Source organism: Cricetulus griseus, chromosome X (genome assembly GCF_003668045.3).
Source record: "Cricetulus griseus strain 17A/GY chromosome X, alternate assembly CriGri-PICRH-1.0, whole genome shotgun sequence".
In the NCBI taxonomy this organism is placed as follows: Eukaryota; Metazoa; Chordata; class Mammalia; order Rodentia; family Cricetidae; genus Cricetulus; species Cricetulus griseus.
The window spans coordinates 51,301,806-51,307,735 of NC_048604.1; positions in this window are offsets into that span (position 1 = coordinate 51,301,806).

Here is a 5,930-nt window from a genome sequence, read left to right on the forward strand (position 1 = left end):
TTTGCAAATACTGCCATGCTGATAATTGTAATGGTAATAATTGAGGTTTATAGATGGCACAACTGGTTAGGACTTTGTTTCCTTCCCTTGGCATTTTCTGGAATCATTGAAGCCAGACCACAGGATAAAGACTTTCAGGTCAGATATAGCTGGAATCAACCATGTCTTGAGACCTTAAGGTACAGTGTTTTTAGCAATATTGGCCCAGCCTCAATACCTGAGAACATCCAAGGGCTATATTAATAATCTATATTGTTTTGGAAATTTTTTGGACTACCTTGATCTGTGGTCACTGTCCATGAGGTGGGCAGGAGCCAAAGCAAGTGAGCAGGATTGAACTGCTTGTGCGTTGATGAAGACAGATCTGAAGGGACACATCTAAGTGTGTCCAGTTTACTTCATTCCAGAAAGAAAAGGGAGCATAAAGGCTGGGGAGAGTGGTTAGGGCATCACATAGTTTGCAATAAGAGATTAATGGGCACAATACTATCACAAGTATAACAAGGCTCTTAGTATAGGCAGCAGAGAAGGCTTCTTCTGTGCCAAGTTCCAGCTAAAGATAAGTCAGGCAACTATATTAAGGACAACTTTCAGATAAAGTCAGTCATCCAGGCCCAGGAACATTATCCAAATAAGGGCCGATGGAGGCATGAAGTTTCACTGGAGAGGGAAGAGAGTCTCCAGGTTGATGAACCATGGTAGACTGCAACCTTGACCAGCTAGCAAGGCCTTCCAACAGTGATAAATCATTTGAAAGGAGAATTTCCATGCATAGAACTGGATTTTGTTAGTCTATGGTTCTTCTAGGATACATTGTCTGCCAATGTAGCTTAATTACCATTAAAGAATATGTGTGTGTGTATGTGTGTGTGTGTGTGTGTGTGTGTGTGTGTGTGTGTGTGTGTGTGTGTGTGTGTGTGTGTGTGTGTGTGTGTGTCTGTGTGTGTGTGTCTGTGTGTGTGTGTCTGTGTGTGTGTGTATTATGTATAATTTTAGGTAAATATAAAGTATGATCACTTGAGACTTTATCCAATATCAAATATCTTTGGCATTGTTAGTCCCTTGTCCTTCCTCTTTCTCCTTCAGTGTTGACCTTCCACTCTCCTTACCAGGTGTGGTGCCTTCCCTGTTACTCCTTTCCTTACTTATTATCACCTATATCCTGCTATTACCCTCCCAAGCCCCTTCCTCATCTATTCTTCCTCATATTTTCATCATTTCTATTGTTATTGTGTGCTATATACTCAAGTCTAAGGATGTGGAACAAATACAGACTACCACAAAATTTCAACAAATGGACACAATGGAAATGATCATGGAGAACTGTTGTATAAATAAGAAAGGCATCCATAGGCTCTCACACTTGAATACTTTGTTCCAAGTTGGTAGAACTGTTTTGGAAGAATTAGAGAATATTATCTTGTTGAAAGATGTATATCATTGGTCTCCAGATCGAGTGCCAGCATAGGCTCCAAAGTAACACAGAGAAACCCTGTCTCAAAAAACAAAAAAGTCTGAAATTTAACTGTAGCTTTGTAATGATTCATTGAAACAGGTAGTCCTATAGTATCCTAACCAGTAAGAAATGTTTTAGAAGTCTATTTGGGGATTATCAGGGAAATGTGTTATATGTGCGAAATTATATTTACTATGCTTAGTTCTTTTTATAGATTCACCTAGGCAAGAATTTCCAGTTGTTCAAGGAGTGTAGAAGAATTGAGCTTAGATGAAAGGAATTTACAAAGTCTAATATACCTGGAGGCAGACTTAAGTTCTTTGTTTTAATTAAAGCAGAAATTAATGAACAATAGTTTTTTATGCAACATGATTTGACTAGTTGGCTTAATTAGGTAGGAAATTATATGTTTCAGTTACAGACTGGCTTTGCTTAAATAATTAAACATCCCCCATGCTTTCTAAAAACTTTACTTTCTGTTGTAAAAAAAAGTTAATTTTAGGTTGTTAATTTTTTCCTCTAGACAAAAATGACACAGTGTATCTTTTCTTTGCCATTTTTCTTGGGCTCTAACTCAGACTTTTGATTACAGAATGTGCACATTTGAATTCTCTTTCTTTCATTCACTTAGTCATTGTTTCATCAGTGTTTCTTAAGCCTGCCATTATCCAATATGCTCTGGAGATATTGAGGTAGAAGAAAAAAAGTTATCATTGCCATTTTTGGATTTATTTGATATTGAAACAAATAATCAAAAGAAAGGGCTATTGAAATTTTAAGTGTTTGGGATGTTTTCTTGAAGAACAAATTCTGAGGTATAAATCTGGGGGACACATTATTTTTCTAGGGAAGGGTACTACAGTTTGAAGATTAACACATATATTGAGGCTGGACAAATGGCTCAGAGATGAAACTCACTTGTTGCTTTTTCAAGGGGTCTGGGTTCATTTTCCAGGATCTACATTGAGGCTCAAAACAATCCATAATTTCAGATGACCTTTTGTAACTATAGCAGGCAAAAGGCATGAATATAGTATACATTCATACTTTCAGGCAAAACATTTATACACTTAAAATAAATAAGCCTGAAAAAGTTTAGAAACATTGACACCCATGAAAAAAGGAAGGCAGTAAGGTTAAGGAAAAGAAAGTGAGCTGGTGGGAAAGGACAGATATATTTGAAACAAGGATCAGAGTCTTTATATACTTGTGTTTATCATCAATTGGATATTGTGTACTACATGAAAGGAGGTCTGAACTCATCAGAAAGGCTTGGCTATCAGTATTTGGAAGCAGTTGGAGAGCTGTGTGTTCTACCCTAAATGTCATGTGCAAGTTTTTAAGACCTCATGCAATATCAACATAGCTATGTGATTCATTAGTTGTGATTTTATAAATTATGATCATTACTTTAGTTAGAAAGGATCAGTAAAGTTTCACAAATATCTTAACTGTAAAATGAAATATGTAAAATGAACAGTTTATGAGGTAAATAATTGGGAGCTCTGTGCATCATTTCCAATATGTAATTTTAACTCAAAGAGATAATCTAAGAATATTGAGAAATATAAAATAATGGTGAAATTATATTTAGAGTTAGAAGAAGACATTTGATAGATGAGTGAAGAACAAAAAGTTGGTGTCTTATCTGTGATGAGAATGTAAGGGTCTTAATTTCTGCATATACACAGTATGAGGAAAATACTACTAACTTCAAAGAACTATGCAAATGGATAAGGAAAATGACTGCCTTAGGGTTTATTGCTTTGAAGAGACACTAGGACTATGGCAACTCTTGTAAAGGAAAACATTTAATTAGGGGTGGCTTACAGTTACAGAGGATTAGTCCATTATCAGAATGGAGAGAAGGATGACAGCATGCAGACAGACATACACTAGAGAAAGAGAAGAGAGTCCTGCATCTTAATCCACAGGTAACAAAAGGAGACTGTGTGCCACACTGTGAGTAGCTTAATCATTGGGAACCTCAAAGCCTACTCTTACCTGGACACACTTTCTGCAATAAGGCCACACCTATTTCAACAAGACCAAACTACCCAATAGTGCCACACTCCCTATGAGCTTATGGGCATCAATTACATTCAAACTACCACAGCAACATCAGAATGATACCTAGTAAAACACTAGGCACCTCTCTAGGTAAATATAGGAAAGGTAGTATTTAGATTTAGGTGTAGGGGAAGCTGTAGCCACGCCTACTTAGGGGCTGGCTGGCTACAGGTGTGCCTGAAAACGCTTGCTAGAGCGTGGTCAGGGTGACATAGAGTGACTGCATTTTCTCTTTTGGTATCACTTTTGTACTTTCTGGACAGACTGCTGCCATGCCAGCTGGCTAGGTCACTCTGTAAGTAAGACTTTTCCCTATTAAATACCCTTATATTTCTACTTGGATCCTTATTGGTAATTTCCCACTATATTTAGGTGACAAAATGATGGCTTAGACAAATATCAAGGCTGTTTCTTTCATTAAATATAGCCTTTTCAAATATGTTCACTTCAAAATATGTCTTTCTAAAGATAATAGGAAAAGTAATATATGATGAGGTATTTTAATTTGGATGACAGGACAGGAGGAGAAGAAAAGCTGAATGTAAAGGCTGTGGGAGATGAAAGATATAGTCATTAAATATGTATCCTGCTTCTCAATTTAATACTGTCAGCATATAAGTGTATAACATGTTTTGTATATTTCTACAAATAAAAAACACATGAAATAAAAAAAAGCACAGAGAAAAGCCTAACTGACAGAGTGAGTAAATAGAAGAGAGAATTTCAGGTCTTAAAATCAAGGTAGAAAAAATAGGTAATTCAGTCAAAGACAATGTTCAATATAAAATTCCAAGCTCAGAACATCTAGAAACTCTGTAGCACTGTGATAAGATCAAACCTATAGGTAATAGGTAGAGAGGAAGAAGAAACCAAGATCAAAGGCACAGTAATATTTTTTTTAAATCTTAGACTTCCCTGAATCTAAAGATAGATGCATGTCAAGGTGTAAGTGGCATAAATAACACCAAATAGAAAGAACCAGAAAAAGAAACAACTTCAATGACACATAATTATGAAAACCTAAATGTATAGAACAAAGAAAGGATATTAAAAGCTGCAAGAAAAAAGAAAACAGGTGAGAGCGAATCCAGTGGAAAACCATTGATTATTCATTGATGACTTTGAAACCAGAAGTGTATGAATTCTATAAGACCCAAAAAATGGCAGGAATCAGGATTATTGTAACCATAAAATCTATCAATATAATCGAATGAGAACAAATATTCACAACAAAGGAAATTTAAGCATTTTAATCCACCAATCCAGCCACACAGAAAATATTAGAAAAAACTCACTCTGAAAAAAATGTTAATTTTACCCGTTAATACAATAAATAAAGAACCCTAGAACAAACTCTTCTGTCCTCCTCATCCTTGACCTCTCTTGAGCCCTACTCCTGCCCAAAGACCCCATCACCTCATCATATCTCTGGGACTGCAGCTGCCTAGAGTGGACCCACCCAGACAGGAAGGACCTCCTTGAGTCTGGAAATACCTCACTCTTCCTTCCCCTCTGCCACTCCTTGAGTGAGGAGACTACCAGAAGAGGCAAGATCATCCATATCTGCAGACACTGAAGTCTTGACTCACACACACCACCAGGTGACAAGAGGAGACAGAGAGACCCCACCTGCATCCACTGGAAGAAGAGATGGGAAGAAGGCAGAATGAGAACACACTCAACAGAAAGATGAATATGACACCACCAGAATCTAGGGACTCCACACCAGCAAGATCTGAAAAGCACAACACCGAGGAAGAAGAACAGACAGACCTAAAAATCTACTTCATGAAGATGTTCAAGACCCTTAAAGAGGAAAGAAGAAAACCTCTTAAAGAAATATAAGAAAAAAACAAACAAAAATTCAAGAAATAAGTAATTCTCTTAAAGAATCTAAAGAAAAAGCAATCAAACAAGTGAAGGCAGCATTGGAATCAATTCAAGGTATGAAAGCTGAAATAGAATCAGTAAAGAAAAAAGAATAAGGTGGTGCTGGAAATATAAAGGCTGGATAAATGATCAGGATCTAAGGAAGTGAGTATAACCAATAGAATACAAGAGATGGAAGAGAGAATCTCAGTTGTTGAAGACTCGCTAGAGGATATACAGTCATTGACCAAAGAAAATCTCAAGTCCAACAAATATCTACCACAAAACATCCAGGAAATATGGGACACCATGAAAAGGCCGAATCTAAGAATAATAGGTATAGAAGAAGGTCAAGAAATACAGTTCAAAGGTACAGAAAACATATTCAACAGAATCATACAAGAAAACTTCCCCAACCTACGTAAGGATATGCCTATGAAAGTACAAGAAGCTTACAGAATCCCAAATAGACTGGACCACAAAAAGAACTCCCCTCGACACATGATAATCAAAACACCAAACTTACAGAATAAAG